The following is a 25,716-nucleotide window of genomic DNA, read 5'->3' as shown; positions in this document are numbered from 1 at the left end:
AAAAATTCATTTTAGCGAAATAAAGTCTTTGAGCAGGATGAAATGGCAGAGGCCATTTTGACAATCCATAAGATCATATGAGCAGGAAAATTAGTTATGTTTCTTAGTGTAAGAATGGAGGAGGGAAGTAGGGAAGCATGAAGCAATCATGGAGGAAGCTAGGAAAATACCAGGATAAGGGTGTCTAACATTTTTCTGCAAAGTTTACAAAAAATGATGTTTTGTAGAACTAGGTCCAGAAAATGACCCCTGGCAACAAATAATAGTTAACTATGAATCCCTGTGACAACTAGGAATAACTGTGGTAAAGAGCAGGCCCAGGGATTCTAAATAGTGATATTGTCTTAGAAGGCAGCAGAATGAGGATACCAAGAGGAAGACAATCATAGAGCAATAGTCATGGAGTTCTCAGTTAAATATGGTTCCTAAGTTTATGCCTTACAATCAGTGTATTTTGTATGCATGACAATAGGTCCTAAAGGTCACTTTCTGTTGAAGAGACTTATAGACAGTTGTAGAATTGTGCGTACTAATTCCATGGAAATACATGTTAAAATACCTCAACTAGGCCCTCAGTGAAGAATTATTTCATTCACCTCTAATTGATTTACTATCCCATGATAGCTTTTAAATCATCCACAAGACTCCTATGACATTTCATCTTCTCTCCATTCTACTGAGGACTTTGCTTTAAACTTTATAAAAGGAAAAAAATGAGGTCATTCATAAAATTTAGTCATTATTAACCTCAGTCCTCATTAATATTAATTTTTTTCAGATTTAAACATTCATTTTTAATCATTCTCTTTTGTTCTTTCTGGGTTCCTGACTTTGCTTTCTCCTAGTTCTTTTACCTATCTAACTGCTCCTTCTCATTCTGCTTTGGTGAAGCTTATTCCAGATAGTAACCACTAATTGTAAATGTCCCTCAGAGTTCTGTCCTTGGTCCTCTTCTCTTTCCTTCTATACTATCTTACTTATTGATCTAGTAACTCCAGTATCTCTCTGCAAACCATTCTCAGGTCTAGTTATCTATCCCTAACCTCCTGATCTCCCTTGCATCTCAATTGGATATCTTGAATTGAATATTCTATAGATACCTTAAACTGAATAGGTATAGAACTGAATTTATTACCCCCCCCACTCCAGCCCACATCCTTCTCTTTTTCATAACTTTATTATTTTTGAGGGCAATCCCGGGCTGATAATATCAGCATCATACTATGCTTAAAGTCTATGTATCTATTCTGTTTTTAAAACTTATCAATGCTATCTTAATAACATCTTTCTTTTCCTTTTTACCTTCCTTTCTTCCTTCCCTCTCTCCTTCCTTCCCTTCTTTCTTTCTTTTTCTCTTTCTTTCTTTTTCTCTTTCTTTCTTTCTTTCTTTCTTTCTTTCTTTCTTTCTTTCTTTCTTTCTTTCTTTCTTCCTTCCTTCCTTCCTTCCTTCCTTCCTTCCTTCCTCCTTCCTTTCTCTTTCTTTCTTCCTTCCTTCCTTCTTCCTTCCTTTCTCTTTCTTTCTTTCTTCCTTCCTTCCTTCTTTCTTTTTTTCTTTCTTTCTTTCTTTCCTTTTTTCTTTTTTTCTCAAATTCTCTCCATTCATATAGAAGCTCCTGTTGCCTCATAACTCCCTGCCCTTTACTAAAGATTACTAAAGTAATCTTCCTAAAGCTCCAACTATATCACCTACATACTCAATAAAACACAGTAGTCCCCAGAAACACATATAAAATCCTGTTTGACTTTTGAAACCTTTTATCACTTGGATTTTTCCTATATTTTCAGTGTTTGTATGCTGTATTTATGGGGAAACCAGGTGGTGCAGGGAATAAAGTGTCACACCTGGAATCAGTAAGACTCATCTTCCTGAGTTCAAATCTGGTCTCAGACACTTACTAGCTATGTGGTTCCAGGCAAGTCACTTAACCCTGTTTGCCTCTGTTTTATCTATAAGATGAACTAGAGAAGGAAATGGCAAACCACTCCATCTTTTGCAAGAAAACCCAAAATGGGGTCATGAAGAGACAGACATGACTGAGATAATGCAACAATTAAAACTACAAAATGGGAAAAATGTTTCCCTTTGTGTTTTCAAGGATCAGTTATATAGGCCTTCTGGATAGTAGTTGCATAAGATAATGTTTCTCTTGAATTTTTTTTTGCCACTTTGATATTGTTCTCCATGCCTGGAATGATTTCCCTCCTTATATGTCTCTCTGGCTTCTCTGTATTCATTCTTTCAAGATCCAACTCAAATTACACTTTCAATAGTCCTTTTCTTTTCCTGACCTTGTACACATATTTCTAGTGCCTTCAGTTCAAAATTTGGTGTATATAATTTCCCAGACATTCTCCTAAGGACTGGGATAAACTTAATACTCTTCTTTTCATGAGTTTACAATCTAAATAGGAAGACAATAAACAAAAAGATACAGGAAATTAAGGAGAAGAGGAAGATCAAGAGATCAGAGGGGACCTGGCTTAAGGTTTTTGTTCCTTGTTCCTTGAAGATGAAAACAGGCATGGCAGCAGATGCAAAATGAAGTCATTTGTGAGTCTATTTTAGTACTCTACCCTTCAGCCCTCTATTAGAGAATATGTAGAAAAATGTGGAGTCAATTAAGGCAAGAGGTTGCAGTATGATGTTGATTTAGAAGTAATGAGCTTTTTCTAGTAGGAACTTCTTTGAGAATAGACAAGAAGACATATGCAAAATGGAATAATTATTTCACAATGTAATCACATAGTGCCCCTGCTGCATATGCATTGTATGTGTTTTCTCTTACGATAGAATGTAAGCTCTTTGAGTCTAGAAACACTTTAAAAAAATATTGTAACTCAGCACATAGATATATCTATATCTATATATATTTACCTATGTGCTGAATGCTTGAGGTTACAATATTTTTATATTAAATGCTTTCTGGAGAACTGGAAGAGTGTATATCTATATAAATGTTTTGCATAATATAACTATCCATAATAAATCATCTTTATAAATGCCTTTGCATTTTTTTTTCTACTAGCTGACTCTTCAAGGTAAGTATACCAGTGCAAGTGGGTAAGATATATTTTTAAGAGTATGGATCAAGTTGTGGTATATCATTGTGACTGAATACTATTGTGCTATAAGAATTGATGATCTCAATGATTATATAGTTGTGTGTGTTTTCTTCTTTTGTATAATATATGATGGTTCTCTCTGGGAGTAGGTTTCTTGGGGAGGTTTTCTGGAGGCACCCTAAGTTTCTGTTCCAAGTAATCATCACTCTAAATGCAGCCAGGTGTTAAAAGTTCAAATCTTTTATTGTCTCTTCAAAAATAACCTGGTTAGTTTTCTTAGAGGCCTATCTCTCTGCTTAGTTCCAAGAGCTCTTGAAGCTTGTCTTTTTGCTCTTCCAGCTTCTGCCTCTAGCTCAACTCTGACTCCTGGCAATCTTCTGAAGTGACTGACTGACAAGCTCTTTTTCTGCTTTTTTAGAGGTGTAAACTCAAAGGTTGACTCCTCCTCTGAGAGTGGGATTATGGGAGGTGTGAATTTGGATATCTCATACTGAACCCTGAAATCTCCCAAACGTGGGAACTAATGTGTGAGCTAATGTGTGAACTCTCAAAGGTGTTAATTTAAGCATTGTTGCTATCAATATTAATGACAACACCTTGTAAGGATTTGCTCTAATGTGTGAACCAATAAGAATTGTATCAATTCCATTGAGTTAACACTAGGATTCTAATAGTAGCCATATCTACGGTGTAAAGGGAAATAATAAAAAATAAACTATTATAACTTGATTACATATTTAAAGTTGTTGATATAATTTTGTAATATCTTAATTATATATTTGATAACTTTATTATATTTGATAACTTAATATATACATTATATATAATTATTATTTATGTATAAGATATATTATATTAAAAGGAATAACCAATTGCATATAACAAATTTGCAGTTTCATATGCAATCATCTTTTTTATGATGCTCTGTTAGGGAAATGATTGTTTTATTCCATAAATTAAAAATAAAATGAATAAATGTGAAAAATAGTATAGACCAACAGTGTAACCTGACCTTAACATTTTACTAATGTACCATATATAATAAACTCTCTGAGTTAGAATTCTAGTTAGTCCACACAGGCTCCTTCTCAGCAGAGTTAGAGGAAAATTGACACCATGGGTGTCTGTGCTTTTCCCCCTCTAAGAACTTTTTTGTGTGAATGAGGAAGAGCTTTCATGCATTGACTTAATCCCTTCTATTGGACCACCCAGGCCAAAATGGTCATTGGGTGTAAGATTCCCATGATTTCATCTGGAATTATTGGACAAGTTCCTAAAATACCTGAAGCTCTATGAACTGGCATGTTGGAATTTCCCATGAACCCTCTGTTGTACCTATCCTTATATGTCCTGTTTGAACCTCCTTATCCCTTTCCTGGGAAATTGGCCTTGCCATTTTCCTTCTGTCTTTATATCACTTCTTGATAAACTTCTTTGTATTCAGCTGCATTTCTTCTGTTGCCCAAATTCCATTTACTTGTGTTTTTCTACCCTCTAGCTATCTAGCTCTCCCTTCTTTTGAAGTTTTTTTCTGAAGTCTCATTAAATCTTGCTTCTTTAACAGGACCTGAAACTAATGGCAATAGACCTCAATTTCTATCTCCATGTCTATCACCAGCTTCTTCCTTGCTTCCTTGATGTTTCAAGGGATTTGGTTCTACTATTGTTTCTTCATTTCCTTTAGCTCCTTCTAGCACAAAAAATATATTATATTCAAAGAAGAAAGAATTTACAAATTGAAATGACTGTTCCCAGTTCAGATAAAACAGTTGATTCTTTTCAAGACTACTGTTTACTATTTAGTTGGTCTGTGGTTCATAGTCACAGACCTAGTGAATGTCATTGGAAATAAAGATCCTTAACTGCATCTATACAGAGATTTTGGAATAATGTACTTCCTTGAGAAATCTACAATGACTTTATTCAGAGTGAAAGTTGGGTAAAACAGTGAATAGAGTACAAGACTTGCCATCAGAAACACTTGAGTTTGAATTGTCTCTTTTTTTAAAAGAAAATTCACATTTTATTTAGAATGAATAAACTATACAAAAATTGTTTTTGCTTTTTTTTTTTCACCAAAAATAACAGCAATATTTTCCTCATTATTCCTAGATAAACCACAAAATCCTAATTTGCAAGTTCTCCAGGTTAGGTTTACAAGTCAAGATGAGTCATGGAAAAAAGGCAGAATAAACACAAACAAAATCAGTTTTTTATGTTTGTGAGATTGGCTTCAAGATCATAGAACAGAATGTTTGATGTATAACTGTGAAAACTTCATGAAACAGTTAGTGTGGAGCCCCAACAGAGGAACGTGAACCACAACAATCACTCATGTATGAGGAACAACATTGGCTCCCTCACTTAAATTTTAAGTGAACTCATTCATTTACATTCACTTGATGAAGTCAGAGTCAACATGGAAATGTATATGAGGTCGTGGTTTGGAGGTTTGGAATAGACTTTTCTCCAATATCTTTTTTTTTTTTTTTTTTTTTTACTGTCAATGGTACAACATTAAAAAAACAACAACAAACAACCACAACAAACAAACATAGGAGTCAGTGGTCATTAGCGAGCTTCATTTTAACTTATTTTTTTCTCCCACTTCTCCTCCCAATACTTATTTTTTCACAATAACTAAGAAACCCAAAACCTGATAGTTGGATTCCTGGTAATCACAAAGTATATGTCCAGAATGAAGTTAACTAAAATATCTTCAGAGCATTAGCTACCAGCAGAAATCACCAAGAAATGAAATCAGTTTTCAAAGACTTTCAATTCATTGAATAGCAGTTTAACATATAGATTATCAGTGGCTAATATATCCAAATGGAGATCTAAAGGCAAACTTATCTTCAATGATTGATTATGTGACCTCTCAGGGCTTCTCTTCCAATTCCCAATGTGTAAATTCAGGGAAAAAACATATTTTGGTCAATTTCCTTATGTATTTTCAGTTATTTCTGAATTAGTTGTGGGAAGAACTTCCTCTTGGAGGTCCAACTTATTCGTGTAGAGTTTAATGTAAGTGTCCACCATTAAATCTAAGTCATGTTTTATGTCAAAGTATCCCTCAAGTATGCCTTCAGACGTTTTTGACCATTTTCATATCTCTCATTCTCAACCTTCATCACTGGGAGTATGCAGAGGACTTTAAGCAATGCATAAACATTAGGAAAAAATTTGATATATGGTAGATGCAGGGCTTCATAAATGGTTGCTGGGAGCTCAATATCTTTTCCTCTGTGTTTCCATTTGATTCTCCAACAGTGAAGTACTGCAGAAAGAATGTCTGGATTAGGAAGGTCCTTTTTGTACAGATCAGCATGGTGTTCTTCAGATGTATTAAATTTCAGCTGTCCCATAAAGAGGGCACTAAAGACAAACATTTCAGTGCTTTGAGGTGCTGTTCAGAGAAGATGTCCTTCAGCTCCTGGATGATGTGCTCCACAGTGGGGACACTAAGTACCTCTTTGTATAGCATTCAGATGTCACGTTAGGTTCTAGATTAGCTTGCTGAGAACTGCTAAATTTTCCAGGGAGCTTAATTTCTATATCTAGCTTAGTGGCCAAATTTGTGGCTTCCTCAAACCAAAATTCATAATAAACTTGATTATTTTCCATCACTTCATTTAAAGAATGTAACACTGCAGTCAAATTGCTGGCTGCAAAGAAGCCATCAGAGGTCTGACCCTGGAGATTCTTTCTTCCCAAAGGCTCTTGTAAAAGAGAGTATGTTTTTCAGAACCACAACAGTGACAATGAAATCAAAATCTACTAATGCACTCCCAAGAATAAAGGTTTGGCCAGCAATAAAATTATCCCATCTAACAGATGTATCTGTTGATATTAACTAAACATAAAACAAGTACTTGTAGAAGGTCCACTAAAATCTCAAAGGCATCATGTCTGCCTGTCCATTGAGAATGGCAGATCTCCTTTAGCTCGTTACCCTTCTCTTCACTATTCTGAAAGAGAACAGAGATAATACTATCAAGTTCCACCAGCAACTGTGGGGACCAATGGAAAAAAGAACAAATTTCTTCAATGATCCCCAAAGCAACAGATACTCCCACCACAGGAATGGATTTTGCCAGCCACGTGTTTAAGGCACAGGAGGAGCAGAGGGTGTAGACAGCTTGGGGATATTTCTCCAAAAGTCTCATGGCCACAACTTTCATCTTTAAAGAAAACCCACTGGAGACAATGTAGGCCTGGCCCCAACAGTACTCCATGTTCAGGCCCCACTTTTCAGTTATAGTAGTATGAAACTTAACAACCAAAATTTCAGCATCAGCTTCAAAAGGAAGAAAACCCATAAATTCTTCTCTCAAGTTATGAGAGTCATCCACAAATCTGACTAACACTGGTAAGTGCTCCCCTCAGGCTATGTCCACTACATCATCAGTAACAATGGAGAAGAAGTGAGAGTCCCCTACTTCCCTGAGCTTTTCTTCTCAGATGCAGCTCTCATAGATCTCCAGCATTTGTTTTTGCTGCATTTTAGAACAGAACAACATGTTGACTGCTGTTGTCTCAAAACGTTTCTGCAAAACCTCATCACCAGCATAAATTCTACACTCAAGCAGAGCTTGGAAGTTATCTGGCATAAATATGGAATTTCATGTGTTTCATGGCCATCTAAGGGTATATTTTGTTTACCCATAAGGATCAAAATTTCAAACAAAGATTTAAGGTAATCTTTGTTTTCTTTCTCTTCTAGTGTTAAAGGTAAAACTTCTTCATCCTGTTCTCCTCCCCCTTCTGCAACTGCATTTTGAGTACTATTACTGTTATTTGTTTCCTGATTGGTTTGCTCCTGTTCAGAGGTTTCATCAATTTTTCCTTCTTTCAGTGACTTGATTTCATCTTCACTCAACTCCTTTATTCATTTTCTATGCCTACTATGTGGATTGTTCAGGTGACTTGTAAGATCAAATATTGTTGGTACAGCATTATCTCGGAGAACTGTTCTATAAGGGCTACTTTTACAAATCATAGATGTCTCAAAATGTTTGGCACAAAGCCGATAATGTTTATTAAGTTGATCAGGTGTTTTGTCTTCTAAGTCAGCTCTTCTACAATTCTCCACCCACTTTTGGCATCGGGCAGGGTCCCTCGGGAACCTGAAGAAGGCCAGGTCCGACTGCATGCTCTTCCTCGTGCAGTTCAGCATCGTCCCCCTTCCAGCTGGCCAGGCCTCCTCCCCCTGCCCACCGCTGGCCGCCTCCCAGCCCCCTGGGAGGCCGGCCTGGCTGGGCTGGGGGGAAGGAGGAGGAGGGGAGGGGAAGAGAGGAAGGGTGAGAGGAGGAGTTGGGGGGGCACCGTGGGCCGAGGCCGGGCTGGGCACGCAGCTCCACAGTGCTGTGAGTGGCCGGGGTGAGTTTGAATTGTCTCAAACATTTATTAATTTTGGGACCCTTATCAACTCATTTAACATTAATCAGTTTCCTCATTTGTAAAATGGGAATTATGATAGGACTTATTTCACAGAGAATTTATGAGGATCAAGTAATTTGACAAATGTAAAGGATTTTACTTTCCTTAAATAAAGTACTAAATGATAGCTGATATCTTTGTCATTGTTAGTACAGACCTCTCTATCTCACCATTTGCCCAAACAAAGAGAAAGATTAGTTTAACAGTTCATAGGAGAGGAACAACTTCATGTTTGTTATCTCTACCAGGCCCCAGGTTTCTAGGTGGATGAAGCCATTTCAAAACCTTTATGGTCTTCCATCTGTTTCAAACATTCTCAGAAAATTTCCCATTTCCTCTTCAGTGCTGCAAGGAGGATGATTATCCATAAATAAGCAACTAGCTGACTGAACTTTTCTTTTCTTCTTCCCTGAACTTTTTTATCTAAAATTTTTCAGATGTGTATTCAGACATTCATTCTGGATGGTGGTCTGCTGCACATTTATGGTTGTTGATGATGGATATTACTGCTGCTTCTTTGGATTATGGTTTCACTGATTAATAGTTAAGCCTTTGTTACTCTGCTTTTTTGAATCCTGAGGAAAGGCTTTCTCTTCCCCAAGTTGTGGAAGCATTCTTCTTCATTTTCGTTTAACCAGAAGGTAAAGATTTGAAAATGTTATTCCACTACATTAGACTTGTCTTATTCAAGATCACATTCTACTTTTGTTATTTGTTGTGTATTAAAACACTAATTTGTGAACTAAACGTATAGAGTGCACTATTTTTTTTCATAAATTTATTCCTAACACAATGCCATGAATATTAAGAAATGTTTGTCAAATGGTCAGAATTAGTTCTATTAAAGACAATCTTGTTAGTCTTACACCATTTATCATATTTTTGAACTTTTATTCTGTTACCCAATATTTTTGATGGAACCATTTAGTTATCTTCATTCTGGCACCTTTATCATTTTCCATGATCTTTCAAAGATTGAGAATATTAGTTTCATTCTCATATTTGTAATACATTTTGATATATAATTCTTCAATTCCCAGGAAATGTAGCTATTTAACATTTACAAAGTATACTATAACACATTTCATTTAATTTCTTTTTTATTTTCCTTCCTTTTGTTTGTCTTAGATCTCAGTTGTTTCTTATATGTCTTACTTTTTCCAGTTTGATTATTATTATTACTAAATATGACTTCACAAAAGTATTGATTCCTTCTTCTTTCTATTGGCCTATAACCAATAAACCCATCCAATCCTTGTTCTTCTTTCTCCCAATATATCGCAAAAGACTATTCTATTGTTCACACTTAATTTTCAAAAAAGTCTCAGCTCAAAAAAAATTAAAAAAATAAAAACCACAAAAAGTCTCAGCTCATTCAGAGAACATCTTTCTTCTTCATTCATCTTTCTATAATTTTAAACTACTCTTTCATATTGTTCTTCTCTGCCAGTCTCCTGTTTCCATAAATATTACCTACATAAACACATATTATCCACATATATGTGTGTGTATACATATAGATGTATTTTATATGCAATGCATTGTGTATGCATGTATACATGGGTATTGTGAACGTGTATGAATATCAGCACAATAAATATATGCACGCATTGTACATTTTGTATATATATCGTACATGTGTGCATATGTATATGAATATGTATATTTGTTTTTCCTTTTTTTTAATAACTTTTTATTGACAGAACCCATGACAGGGAAATTTTTTACAACATTATCCCTTGCACTCACTTCTGTTCCGATTTTTCCCCACCCTCCCTCCACCCCCTTCTCCCCTCCTCCGCCTTCCCCCCGATGGCAAGCAGTGCTATACATGTTAAATAGGTTACATTAGATCTTGGATACAATATATGTGTGCAGAACCAAACAGCTGTCTTATTGCTCAGGGAGTTGGATTTAAGGAAAATAACCCGGGGAAGAAGAACAAAATGCAAGCAATTTCCTAAGGTTTTTTTTCTTTGGGTTATGCTTTGTCCATCCTTGATCAATTTAAATAAAGTTGATCTTCCTTTGTCAAAGAAAACACTTCCATCAGAATACTCCTCTACAAATGTTGTTGAAGTATATAATGATCTCGTGGCTGCTCATTTAATCAGATCAGTTCATTAAGTCTCTCCGCCTCTTTTTCATCCCTTTGGCCTTTAAGAACATTATTCCATAACATTATATACCACAATTTATTCAGCCATTCTCCACGTGGGCATCCATTCATTTTTCCAGCTTCTAGCCACTAAAAAGGGCTGCCACAAACATTTTGGCATATACAGGTCTCTTTCCCTTCTTTAGTATCTCTTTGGGTGTATACTCCAAAGTATACCAGTAGAAACACTGCTGGATAAAAGGGTATGCACAGTTTGATAACTTTTTGAGCATAGTTCCAAATTGCTCTCCAGAATGGTTGGATTCATTCACAACTCCACCAACAATGTATCAGTGTTCCTGTTTTCCCACATCCCCTCCAACATTCCCTGTCGTTATCTTTCCCTGTCATTCTAGCCAATCTGACAAGTGTGTAGTGGTATCTCAGAGTTGTCTTAATTTACATTTCTCTGATCAAGAGTGATTTGGAACACTCTTTCATATGAGTAGTAATAGTTTCAATTTCATCATCTGAAAATTGTCTGTTCATATCCTTTGACCATTTATTAATTGGAGAATGGCTTGATTTCTTATAAATTAGAGTCAATTCTCTATATATTTTGGAAATGAGTTCTTTATCAGAACCTTTGACAATAAATATGCTTTCCCAGTTTAATCTTGCCTGCATTAGTTTTGTTTGTGCAAAAATTTTTCAATTTAATATAATCAAAATTTTCTATTTTGTAGTCAATATTGATCTCTAGTTCTTCGTTGGTCATAAATTCCTTCCTCTTCCACAAGTCTGAGGAGTAAACTATCCTATGCTCTTCCAATTTTTTTATAATCTCATTCTTTATGCCTAGATCATGAACCCATTTTGACCTTATCTTCTCCCAAAAACTGGGCTCTTTGAGTTTCTCAAACACTAGATTATTAAAGTTATTGGATATTTTGTCCTTTTAACCTAACCTATTCCATTGATCAATTAGTCTATTTCTTAGCCAATACCAGATGGTTTTAGTAACCACTGCTTTATACTATAATTTTAGATCTGGTACAGCTAGGCCACCTTCATTTGATTTTATTTTCATTAATTCCCTTGAAATTTTTAACCTTTTCTTTTTCCATGTGAACTTTGTTATTTTTTGTCGGTCATCAAAATAGTTTTTGGGAAGTCTGATTGGTATAGCGCTAAACAAATAGATTAGTTTAGGTAGTATTGTCATTTTTATTATATTTGCTCGGCCTATCCAAGAGCATTTAATATTTTTCCAGTTGTTTAGATCAGACTTAATTTGTGTGGAAAGTGTTTTGTAGTTTTGCTCATAAGTTTCTGATTTTCCCTTGGCAGATAGATTCCCAAATATTTTATACTATCAGTAGTTACTTTAAATGGAATTTCTCTTTGTAACTCTGATTGTTGGATTTTGTTAGTGATATATAAGAATGTTAATGACTTATGTGGATTTATTTTATAACCAGCAACTTTGCTAAACTTGTGGGTTATTTCTAATAACTTTTTAGTAGAATCTCTGAGGTTCTCTAAGTATACCATCATATCATCAGCAAAGAGTGATAATTTGGTTTCCTCATTGCCTATTCTTATTTCTTTAATTTCTTTCTCAGCTCTTATTGCCAAAGCTAGCATTTCTAATACAATATTAAATAGTAACAGTGATAGTGGGCAACCTTGTTTCATGAATGGTTGCAGTTTGTCCCCATTACATATGATGCTTACTGCTGGTTTTAAATAGATGCTGCTGATTATTTTAAGGAAAAGTCCATTTTTTCCTTTACTCTCAAGTGCTTTTAATAGGAATGGATGTTGGATTTCATCAAATGCTTTTAATGCATCTATTGAGATGATCATATGGTTTTTGTTAATTTGTTTATTAATATGGCCAATTATACTGATGGTTTTCCTAATATTGAACCAGCCCTGAATTCCTGCTATAAATCCTACTCGATCATACTGTATTATCCTGGGAATGATTTTCTGTAGTCTTTTTGCTAATATTTTATTTAAGATTTTATCATCAATATTCATTAGGGAGATTGGTCTATAATTTTCTTTCTCTGTTTTCAAGGTACCTGGTTTAGGTATCAGTACCATGTCTGTATCATAAAAGGAATTTGGTAGAACTCCTTCATTCCCTGTTTTTTCAAATAGTTTATAAAGCATTGGGACTAATTGTTCTTTGAATGTTTGGTAGAATTCACATGTAAATCCATCTGCTCCTGGGGATTTTTTTTTTTTTTAGGGAGTTGATTAACTCCCTATTTCTTTTTCTGAAATGGGAGTATTTAAGCAATTTGCTTCCTCCTCTGATAATCTGGGAAGCCTATATTTTTGGAGGTAGTCATCCATTTCACTTAAGTTATCAAATTTATTGGCGTAAAGTTGGGCAAAGTAACCCCTTGTTATTTCTTTTTTTGTTGTTATTTAAAAGCCTTTTATTTACAAGTTATATGTATGGGTAACTTTACGGCATTAACAATTGCCAAACCTCTTGTTCCAATTTTTCACCTCTTACCCCCCACCCCCTCCCCCAGATGGCAGGATGACCAGTAGATGTTAAATATATTAAAATATAAATTAGATACACAATAAGTATACATGATCAAACCGTTATTTTGATGTACAAAAAGAATCAGACTCTGAAATATTGTACAATTAGCTTGTGAAGGAAATCAAAAATGCAGGCGGGCAAAAATATAGGGATTGGGAATTCAATGTATTGGTTTTTAGTCATCACCCAGAGTTCTTTCTCTGGGTGTAGCTGGTTCAGTTCATTACTGCTCCATTGGAAATGATTTGGTTGATCTCATTGCTGAGGATGGCCAGGTCCATCAGAACTGGTCATCATATACTATTGTTGTTGAAGTAATGATCTCCTGGTCCTGCTCATTTCACTCAGCATCAGTTCGTGTAAGTCTCTCCAAGACTTTCTGAAATCATCCTGTTGGTCATTTCTTAAAGAACAATAATATTCCATAATATTCATATACCACAATTTATTCAGCCATTCTCCAACTAATGGGCATCCACTCAGTTTCCAGTTTCTAGCCACTACAAAGAGGGCTGCCACAAACATTCATGCACATACAGGTCCCTTTCCCTTCTTTATGATCTCTTTGGGATATAAGCCCAGTAGTAACACTGCTGGATCAAAGGGTATGCACGGTTTGATAACTTTTTGAGCATAGTTCCAAACTACTCTCCAGAATGGTTGGATTCGTTCACAACTCCACCAACAACGCATCAATGTCACAGTTTTCCCACATCCCCTCCAACAATCACCATTATTTTTTCCTGTCATCTTAGCCAATATGTCAAGTGTGTAGTGGTATCTTAAGAGTTGTCTTAATTTGCATTTCTCTGATTAATAATGACTTGGAGCCTCTTTTCATATGACTAGAAATAGTTTTAATTTCTTCATCTGAGAATTGTCTGTTCATATCATATCCTTTGACCATTTTTCAATTGGAGAATGGCTTGATTTTTTATAAATTAGAGTTAATTCTCTCTATATTTTGGAAATGAGGCATTTATCAGAACCTTTGACTGTAAAAATATTTTCCCAGTTTATTGCTTTTCTTCTAATCTTGTCTGCATTAGTTTTGTTTGTACAAAAACTTTTCAGTTTGGTCCTTATTATTTCTTTAATTTCCTCTTCATTGGTGGAAAGTTCTCCCTTTTCATTTTTAAGACAACTAATTTGATTTTCCTCTCTCCTTTTTCTAATTGGATTTACCAAAGGTTTATCAATTTTATTGGTTTATTCATAAAACCAGATCCTAGTTTTATTAGTTCAATAGTTTTTTTACTTTCAATATTATTTTCTCCTTTTAATTTTAGAATCTCAAGTTTAGTAATTGATTGGGGGTTTTTAATTTGGTCTTTTTCTACCTTTTTAAGTTGCAAGCCCAATTCATTGACCTTCTCTTTCTCTATTTTGTTCAAGTACACCTCTAAGGATATAAAGATTCCCCTTATTACCGCTTTGGCTGCATCCCACAAATTTTGGTATGATGTCTCACTGTTGTCATTATCTTGAGTGAAATTATTGCGTCTATAATTTGCTGTTTCACTCAATCATTCTTTAAGATGAGATTATTTAGTTTCCAATTACTTTTTGCTTTATTTATGCCTAACTTTTTGTTGAATGTCTTTTTTATTGCATTTTGATCTGAAAAGAAAGCATTTACTATTTCTCCCTTCCTGCATTTAATTTTGAGGTCTTTCTGTCCTAATATATGGTCAGTTTTTGAGTTGGTTCCATGAACTGCTGAGAAGAAAATATACTCCTTTGTGTCACCATTCAGTTTTCTCCAGAGATCTATCATACCTAATTTTTCTAATATTCTATTTACCTCTTTAATTTCTTTCTTAAATTGTTTTGTGATTTGATTTATCTGAATCTGAGAGAGGAAGATTGAGATCTCCCACTATTATAGTTTTGCTGTCTATTTCTTCTCGGAAATCTCTTTACTTTTCCTTTAGGAAATTAGATGCTATACAACTTGGTGCATATATGTTTAGTATTGATATTGCTTCATTGTCTATGCTACCCTTTAGCAAGATGTAGTTTCCTTCCTTATCTCTTTTAGAGAAATTTTTTGCTTTTGCTTGATCTGAGATAAGGATGGCTACCTCTGCTTTTTTGACTTCACCTGAAGCATAACAGATTCTGCTCCAGCCTTTTACCTTTACTCTGTATGTATCTCTCTGTTTTAAATGCGTTTCCTGTAAACAACATATTGTAGGGTTCTGACTTTTGATCCAGTCTTCGTTCTGCCTCCTCTTTATGGGGGAGTTCATCCCATTCACATTTACAGTTAAAATTACTAATTCTGTATTTCCTGCCATCCTAATATCCCCAGATTAGGCTTTTCTTTTTCTTGCCCTCCTTCCCCCCTTCCTTAGTATTAAACATATTGGTCGCACTTGCGTCACCCACCTCTCCCTCTTTAGTATCCCTTCCCCTTTCTTGTACCCTTCCCTCATTACTCTTTTTCCTTTTCCCTTTTCCTCTCCTACTTTTTAATGAGGTGAGAGAAGATTCTCTGTGAAACAAATGTGCCAATTATTTCCTCTTTGAGCCAACTCTGATGAGAGTAAGCTTCCCACAATGTTCCTCCCCCTCTCTAAGTTCCCTCAGATATGATAGGTTTCCTTTGCCTCATTGTCACATGTAGTTTCCCTCTTTTTATCTCCCCTTTTCCCTTTTTCTGACACTATCCCCTTTCCTTTTCTACTTCCCTTTTTATGCTATATCAGTAAAATCAAATTATACATGTGGTTTTTATGTATATCCACAACAGAAATACAGTTCTCAAGAGTTCCTTTTACCTTTTTCTACTTGTCATGAGCTCTGTTGTTGAAAATCAAAATTTTTGTTTAAGTCTGGTTTTTTCTTTAGAAACAGATGGAATTCCTTAAATTCCATCGTCTTCCATGGAACAAAATGCTCAGCTTAGCTGGGTAGTTTATTCTTGGCTGCATTCCAAGTTCTTTTGCCTTTCGGAATATCAAATTCCAGGCCCTTCGATCCTTTAATGTTGAGACAGCCAGATCTTGTGTGACCCCTTATTGTGGCACCCTGGTATTTGAACAGTTTTTCCTGGCTGCTTGTATAATTTTTTTCTTTAATCTGAAAATTCTGAAGTTTGGCCACAATATTCCTCAGCGTCTTTATTTTAGTGTCTTTTTCAGAAGGTGTTCGATGGATTCTTTCAACGCCTGTTTTACCTTCCGGTTCTATTCTGCGAAGTTGTCTTTGATGATTTCCTGTAAAATAGTATCTAGGCTCCGTTTTTCATATTAATTTTCGGGTAGTCCGATGATCCTTAGGTTATCTCTCCTAGATCTATTTTCCAGGTCTGTTGTTTTTCCAAGTAAATATTTGACATATTTTTCCAATCTTTCATTTTTTTTGGTTTTGCTTGACTGATTCTTCCTGTCTTAATGAATCAGTCATTTCTATTTGTTCAATTCTGATTTTTAGTGAGTTATTTTCTTCATTAGCGTTTTTTTTTTACTTATTTTTGTATATGTTCAATTGAGTTTTTAAATGAGTCGTTTAGCTCTATGGAATTTTTTTCCATTTCACTAATTTTTTTTTTAGTGAGTTATTTTCTTTCTCCAATTCACACATTCTGTTTTCTTGGGAGTTTTTTACCTTTTCCAATTCACATTTCAGGAAGTTGTTTTCTTTTTCTACTTTATCAAATTTTTCTTTTATTGAGTTATGTCTTTTGTACTCTGTTGCATAGCTTCTCTTTCCTTTCCCCATTTTTCTTCTAGTTCTCTTTTAAGGTTTTTAATAGTCTCTTCTAGGAGAGCCTTTTGTATTGGAGACCAATAATTGTCTGGAGACTGTCTGCTATTAGTCTCTTCAGGGTTGAAAAGCTGTTCTCTTTCCATATAGAAACTATCAATTGTCCTTTTGATTTCCTTACTCATTTTGTTAAAACCTGTAGGGTCTGCCTTCAAGGCCAGGAGCTTACCAGCTTCCTCTGCAGAGCAGTGAAAGGTGTATGTATGGGTAGCTGTCCTGCCAGCCAGCTACAAATAGCAGCGAGGTACTGGAGTGCTCTGGGAAAGAGTTTCCCACAAGGGAGTAACTCAAGACTGCAGGGCAGAGCTGGGAAAGTGCCCTGCAAAAACCCCCTGCTGTGTGGGATAATGAGTGCCCTGGGACTAGAGGCTGAGCAATGAGAGTTTCACCATCCCAAGCCAAATCCCACCCTGGGGCTGTGGGTATTAGCAATTGAGCAGTGAATGGACTTGCAGGGACTGGAAGTGTCTCTGCCCTGGTAAGCACAGTCCTGTTGGGGAAGTTCTATTGCCCCAGGCCGAACTCCCCACTTGCTGATTAGAGGCTGCCCAGGCTGTGCCCCCCTGTCTCTGCAAAAGCCCCAAACTGCAGGATATGGCTGCAGGGCTGCATTTCAGTCTGCCTGAGTCACTTCTAGGTTTGAGTAGCAACAGCCAGATCTTGTTAGGTTCTGGCGTTTTTTAGAGTTCGCTCTGTTTTAGGCTTTAATTTCTCTGCCAGTTTACTGCTTTGTAATCAAGGCAGAGCAGTTAGCCTATAGAAGAGTGGTCTCTATAACTTCTTTAGCCACAGAGATCACCCCTGCCCCTGGTCTGCTCAGGATGCTAGTCTCTTGCTGCCCATGCTAGTCTGTTCCTGGCCCCTCAGAACAAACTTTTCCTGGCGATCTTCCAGATTGACTTCTGCTGCTAAGTTGTATGCTTCTGATCTTCATGAATTTAAGCAGTGAAGAGCTATTTCTGAGGCTGGATAAAATAGTTGGTTATGAGGGGAATGAGAGGAGCTTAGAAAGTCGCATGTGCCTTCTCCTCCATCTTGGCTCTGCCCCTTATACTTGTGTTTCTAACTGTATATGGATATATTATAGGTACATATATTTATATATGAATATTTATGCATATGTATGAATGTGTGTATATGAATGTATTTGTATGTGCATATGCCTATATTCATATATGTATTTGTATTTATATGTATGTTTGTTTGTATGTATATATGTATGTATTCCTGAATTTGTTTATATACACATGTATGCATTCCTATACACTTATTTATATAATCTATGACCTCCCCATGTAGCAATATTAAATCCCCATATTTCTAGGGTGTTTTGTAACTGTGTTGTCAGGATTCCATTCTTATAAATCCTAATTATGTAATTTTGCTTTAAAAAAGAATGTAAGAAAAATTTTCTTATGATGCCTCTGATTTGTTTTATTATTTTGACAAACATACATAATACATATACATACACCCACACACATGCAAATGCATGTGTGTATGTGTATCTATGTATTTATATACAAATACAACATATATTCATATATACTTATACAAAATAAATTAAATATAAATTAAAATTCAAAATAAGATCTCAATTTCCAAGCTACATGGAATAAAGTAATCTTTCAATATACAAAGTCAAAAAACCATGATACATAGATTCCATGCAGCTATATAATTTTTATTTTTATCTACACTAATGCCTATAATCCTTCTCACTATAATGTACTCATTTACATAATATGCTCTTGTGCTAATACTTCATAATATCTAGACTTCTCACATCTCAGCATTTCTTATACAGCAGCAGAAGGTGTATGAGGTCATTCAAGGATGTAAATTATATATCAGTATTACTCATTTCCCATTTGTGCTGTTAAATGTACTTTTAATAGTATTATTGTAATTATTTTCTATGATGATCCTTTGCACCTGATTTATTTTATAGAATGAAACATTTTTGAGGGATTAGAGAAAATGGAATTTTTTTTCACATTAAATCAGCAATCTTTAGTGGAGTCTCATAATTTTACTTTGGATTGTCCCATATTTATAGGACATTTGAAGATGCTACTATGTGGCACAATGTATATTTGAGTTAAAAATCAGGAGAACATAAGGTCAAAGCCTGCTCCTTACACATCCAATAAGTATGTGAGATTCTGGGCAATATACTTCATCTTTTTGTTCCTCAATTTCTTCTCCTATAAAAGCAATTGCTAGGACCCCACTTAATGACCTATAAGATTCTTGCCAGCTCTTAAACTCTATTTTTCTTAATATTACAATACTACAGAAGTTGGGAGAACAAATACTATTCTATATACTCTATTACTTCAAAATTTAATTTGTGAAATAGTAAGAAACATAAATTCAGCTGATTTTATACTCAGCACTGTTCTAGGCTCTATAGGAATAGAAACTCCCTAGATCATTACTACCAATTTTTGTTGATTTTGCATCATTTTAGTCATGTGCAATTCTCTGAGACTCCATTTGGGGTTTTCTTGGCTTTTGTACAAATAAAACTAACGCAGACAAGATTAGAGTGGAAGCAATAAATTGGGAAACACTTTTCCATTCAAGGTCTGATAAAGGGCTCATTTCTAAAATATATTGAGAATTGACTTAAATTTATAAGAATTTAGCCCATTTTCCAATTGATAAATGGAGACCATTTATCTCCAAATGATACGACCAGACAATTTTCAGTTGAAGAAATTAAAACTATTTCTAGTCATATGAAAAGGTTCTTTAAATCACTATTGATCAGAGAAGTGCAAATTAAGATAACTCTCAGATACCACTACACATCTCTGAGATTGGTTAAAATGGCAGGAAAAGATAGTGATGAATTTTGGAGGGGATGTGGAAAACTGGACACTAATACATTGTTGGTGGAACTGTGAATGGATCCAGCCATTCTGGAGAGCAATTTGGAACTATGCTCAAAAAGTTATCAAACTGTGCATACCCTTTGATCCAGAAGTGTTACTATTGGGTTTGTATCCCAATGAGATCTTAAAGGAGGGAAAGGGACCTATATGTACAAAAATGTTTGTGGCAGCCCTTTCTGTAGTGGCCAGAAACTGGAAACTGAGTGGATGCCCATCAGTTGGAGAATGGCTAAATAAATTATGGTATGTGAATGTTATAGAATATTATTGTTCTGTAAGAAATGACCAGCAGGATGAATACAGAGAGGCTTGGAGAGACTTACATAAACTGATGCTAAGTGAAATGAGCAGAACTAGGAGATCATTGTACATGGCAGCATCAATATTATACGACAATCAATTCTGATAAACATGGCTCTTTCCAACAATGAGATGATTGATTCCAGTTCCAATGATCTTGTGATGAAGAGAGCCATCTACACTCAGAGAGCGGACTGTGGGAACTGAGTATGGATCACAACATAAATAAATATAAATAAAATAATATTATTTTATAGTATAAAAATAAAAAAAAATTAAATCAAAATTAAAATAAGCTAATATGTAAAATAGTATGATGTATAAGTACACATTACCTCTTGGTTATCATGAGAACTGAATTTTTGTTTCCCCCCCCCCCCTTTACTTACTTTCCCATCTGATAAATATGCTCATTTCATTTTTGGTAAAACTTTGATTTAAATGTCAATAGCTAAAGGCCTTGATTCAGTTAATATTTGAATCAAAATGAAATCAGTTATTTTATCCTCTAAATCATCTACTATGATCCAGGTTTCCATATGTAATTTAATGTATAAAAACAGCCACAAAAGTAAAGCTTCCAGATGTGCTTTATTTTCCCAAATGGCAGTTGTTCAAAAAAAAAATTCTGTGAAATTATTAAACCAAAACAAGCAAAACAAACAAAAACCCCAGTAAATGCAGCTGTCTTAATCTGCCATGGTGTATGCATAGACTTCTTTCCCACTTGACTTAAGAAAATTTGGCAAATCTATCATTTAAAAACATTTTAATGTTTCAGGTAATGGTACTGAAAGGCATAAAATTGTAATGAATAGGGTTATAGTCTTGAATTTGCCATTGAAGCACACTTTTTTAATCTTTAAAATGAAAACATGTGACAAGGGGACATAGAATAGTTAACAGATAGCCAGTTCAAATTTTGCTTCTGTAGCATACTGCCTCTGAGAATGAGGAGTATTCTGTCTTCCAGTGTCCCAGGCTTTCTAAATTGAAAAGCAAGGGAATCACTCAGTGCTTTTAAGAACAAGAAATCCATGATTATTTGTTGTAGAGGAGTAATAGCCTAGGACAACTGGCAGTTCTTTACAATAATACCCTTACAAGTTCAGGAATGTGTTTTGTCTAAAAAGTAGGGGTGGTATGGACCTCTCTGAGATATGATGCTCTTTGTCAAACCAGGATGAGTAAAACAGTATTTGAAATGAATACAATCTGTGTAATTGTCTATAATCTAAGTCATGTTTAAGAAGAAACCAACATGAGAAAGAGCCAAAATGGCACAGAGAAGTTGGGATATTGTCTGTGCTCTCCCCAGCTTCCCTCATAATCACTTCTAGAATCAATGCTAGATCAAGTTTCTTTTTTTTTGTGAGTGCTTCAGCTCATGTTAATTGACAAGTGATATACTCTACAGGAGTGTAGGTTTGTTTCAGATTGAAATATTGGAAGTTCACTCACACAATGTGAGAAAGCTGAGGGTTGAGTCGTAGGCAAGGAGTGTGGTAAGGCCTGCTGCCTGGGACAGTGAGAAATTCTGATTAGAATTTCCTTTCCATCCTAGGCTCCCTTCTGGAACTGGAGAAAAAAGTGACATATAATTGGAAGCTCCTTCCTCCTCTTCAAGGAGGAGTGCCTTACTAGAGGACACCATTGTTAAATGATTACATTATTCATTAAATTTTATTGGTTTTTAGCAGCTGGATTCAACTTCTATTTAATTTTTAACAAGTGTATGAAATCAAGAATCTTTTATTTACATGATTGAGGTGGAGAAAGGGAGGAGAGTTCCTCTAGTCAGAAAAGTAGAGGCCCATATACATTGAGAACTTGTACTTAGAGAGACTGTGGCTAATGTTTACTTAAGTGTGTACAAAGAATATCTAGATCAATTTAAAACACAATACTTATGCATGTACTTTAATCCCATGTCAAAAATGGTCTGTGGTACCCCAACTAAGCCACAGCTGCTCTATCTTTACACACCACTAGAGCTGTGCTAAACTGATTGATACTGATGTTTCTAGTTGAGGAGGAAGGAAGATAAGTCTAATTAAGTTTCTTTAAGAAGAGACTTTAATTGTGTTGTTTTTTTTTTGTTTTTTTTTTTGTAGGAGTGTTTTAGCTGTATAAAGCCTCTACTAGCTAAGTATGGACAACACCAATAACAGTTGCAGATCTAATGGATGCAGGCAGGAGCAGGGAAGGGATCATGCTGAAGTCCCACAAGAACATCTTCAAATGCTCTTTTATGGCACTGCCAGCAGCCGCATAGTGTTGGTGAAGCCTGGACCTGGACGCCAACCATTTAGGACAATGACCACATCATCTTTCTTGAAAAAGCCGTGAGCTTTGCCAACATTCATGCCTAACTTAACCCTGATATCCACATCTTCAGCCCATGATTCATGAACAGCATCTCTGCACAGCACAGGGAAGACACCTCGATAAAGATGGGCCTGACGTGCAGCCTGAGCACAACGAGTCACAGCTATGATGGGGATCCTAGGACGATACCTGGCCACCTGATGAGCAGACTTGCCACTCTCTGTCAGAACTATCAAAGCTGCTGATAAACACTTATAAGAAGCCTCTACTGCACCCACTGCCATGGCTTCTGCAGTGTCTGTGCATGTTGAGCATCGAAGAAGTCCTTCAAAAAGGTGGCGGTGGTATGTGGCTGCTTCAGCCTCCCTAGCTATCAAGTGTTGCATCCGCACAGCTTCTACTGGATAGTCTCCTTTGGCAGTCTCTCCAGAAAGCATGATACAATCGGCTCCATCCAGAACAGCATTGGCTACATCACTACCTTCAGCACGTGTGGGCCGTGGCTTCTTAATCATGCTCTCAAGCATCTGAGTGGCACAAATAACAGGTTTCCCAACTCGATTACATCTTCCAATCATCATCTTCTGGGCAAGAAAGACTTTTTCTGCTGGGATCTCAATACCCAGGTCCCCCCGAGCAACCATGATGCCATCACTAGCTTCCAGGATCTCATCAAATCTTCGGACTCCTTCATGGTTTTCAATCTTGCTGATGATCTTGATGTCCCTTCCTTTATCTCCCAGGACCTCTCTGACTGCATGAACATCATCAGCCTTTCTGATGAAAGATGCGCATATCATATCCACCTCTTGCTCTAATGCAAACTGTAGATCCTGGATATCCTTCTGAGATACAGCAGGCAAGTCTACAACTGCCCCAGGAAGGTTCACACCCTTCTGGCTGCCCAGCATACCACCATTCTCCACTTCAGTTGTAAGGAAATCTTTACCTTTCTCCTTTACAAGAAGAGAAATGAGCCCATTGTCCACAAAGATTTTGCCACCAACGTTCATCACCTTGCAAATGTTTTTGTAGTCTACCCACAGGACATTTTCATCACATTTATCCATATAGGCATTATCCAAAGTTATTTTGAGATTACTGCCCTTCTTTAGCTCCACTTCAGCTGTGCCACTACCCTTGATGAGTCCTGTCCGGATCTCTGGTCCTTTGGTGTCCAAGGCTATAGCAATGGGCCGGTAATAAACAGGATTAGAAGAAAAGTTTTCTGTAGCTGTGCGCACATTTTTGATAGTTTCTGAATGGTACTCATGAGTTCCATGGGAGAAGTTTAGACGAGCCACATTCATTCCAGCTGCTATCATTTCTTTTAGCTTGTCCACAGATCGGGAGGCTGGGCCAATGGTGCAGACGATTCCAGTCTTTCGGGCAACAATGGGCTCTGAGTCGATATCCAAACGACACATATGTTCCAGAAAGGTGTCGGCCATAGCAGCAAACAGCTGATGTTTCTGAATAGTGAATGCTAATTCGCTGGCTGTTTTGGTCAACTCCATGTTGCTGTAATCTTTTGAAACTGTCTTACTGTTTTCACTTAAATTTGATGATTCACTTAAATCTGATGATTCAAACTGGAAACTAAATGCTGAAGAGTAGAAGGAACCTTGACCTGAATGGCTTCCAGCACAATATGTCCCTTCCAAGGAGCTCTAAGTGACGATGTCCCTTGCTCCAAAGTGACGTTCTTCTGCTGCTTTCCCTAGATCAAGTTTCTGACCAGATTTTGGAGTGACAGAATTCACAAACTTTTGGAATGCAAAAATCTTCCTGCTTAAGATATCTTGCAAGGACTTCTGGAAATGTCTGAATTGGGCAGAGGGGAACACATACCAGGGCAAGTATCCAAAGTATCCCCCAAGGAGACTCTGCACAAAATGATTAGTTAGGGAAGCCCAATATGGGAAATCTAGCTGGAGGATCTTAGCCAAAATACAGTAGCTTTGGATACTTTCTCTTGGTTCAGAGAGCCAATGGATCAGCAGCCAGCTGGGAGAACTCTGATACGACAACAGAAGGCAAACTGTGAGCCTTTGAACCCGATATAACAAGCAGGACCCAGCACAGTGGGAAAGCCTTTAGCTCAGTTGACCTCAGCTCAGAAGAAATTCAATGGGATTCTTGTCCTCCTGAAAAAAAAAAAAGAAAAAGAAAAGCTTGGAATAATCTTCTCTGTTCCCTAGGAACAGAGCTCAATTAAAAAAAAAAAGCAATATTAGCAATTTTCAGATGATGAACTTAATCATCTATATAGTACTATGAAAAATGCTCTAAATCACTATTGATTAGAGAAATACAAATGAAAACAACTCTGAGATACCACTTCATACCTCTCAGATTGGCTAAATGAGAGGAAAAGATAATGATAAATGTTGGAAGTGATATGGAAAAACTAGGACACTAATGCATTGTTGGTGGAGTTGTGAAATGATCTGACCGTTCTGGAGAGGAATCTGGAATTGCGCCCAAAACGTTATTAAACTGTGCTTACCCTTTGACTCAGCAGTGCCACTACTGGGTCTGTATCCCAAAGAAATCATAAAGGAAGGAAAAGAAGCCACATGTGCAAAAATACTTGCAACAGCTGTATTTGTAATAGCAAAAAATTGGAAAAGGAGTGGATGCCCATTAATTGGATAAAAATTGCTGAACAGGTTGTGGTACATGAAGGTAATGGGAATACTATGTTCTATTAAAAATGATGAACTAGTTAATTTTTAGAAATGCCTTGAAAGATTTATGTGAATTGAGGCTGAGTGAAACAAGTGAAACCAGGAATACATAACAGCAAGAATGTGTGATGAATAACTGTGAAAAACTTGGTTCTTCTCAGTGCTTCAGTGACGTACAGCAAGCCCAATATACTTTGGACAGAAAATGCCATCTGCATCCAGAAAAACAAACAAACAAGCAAACAAACAACAACAACAACAACAAGGAGCCTAAATGTAAATCAACACCTGCTTTGTTCACTTTTTTCTTTTTTTTCATCTTTCCATGGTTTTTCCCTTTTTCTCTGATTTTTCTCTCCCACTATGATTCATAAAGCAATGTGTCTTAAAAAGAAATAAAAAATAAATTTAAATTTTTTAAATAAGCAAAAAAGCAAAAAGACCCATAATTATTAGAAAGCTACTAATGTTGACAGGGAAGATCAGAATACAAACCCAGAAGAGTAAATTAATACAACTCTGAGATAATACTACATACTTCTCAGGTTGGCTAAG

The 25,716-nt window shown here is 36.1% G+C and overlaps 2 pseudogenes across 1 annotated transcript in view; both read right to left on the bottom strand.

Annotated features, from left to right (window-relative positions):
- Nucleotides 1-5,805: 5,805 nt before the first annotated feature.
- Nucleotides 5,806-8,242, bottom strand: LOC116422586 (annotated as a pseudogene).
- A 13,685-nt stretch (nucleotides 8,243-21,927) lies between these two features.
- LOC100922208 overlaps nucleotides 21,928-25,716 on the bottom strand; it is a 139,668-nt pseudogene continuing 135,879 nt past the window's right edge. The window contains exon 2 of the transcript XR_004233195.1: nucleotides 21,928-24,618. The product of XR_004233195.1 is annotated as a pyruvate kinase PKM pseudogene (transcript). The remainder of the gene's footprint in view (nucleotides 24,619-25,716) is intronic.

The sequence above is a fragment of the Sarcophilus harrisii genome, chromosome 3 (assembly GCF_902635505.1).
Source record: "Sarcophilus harrisii chromosome 3, mSarHar1.11, whole genome shotgun sequence".
NCBI classification, from domain to species: domain Eukaryota; kingdom Metazoa; phylum Chordata; class Mammalia; order Dasyuromorphia; family Dasyuridae; genus Sarcophilus; species Sarcophilus harrisii.
This window is presented reverse-complemented; position numbering and strand designations above follow the sequence as displayed.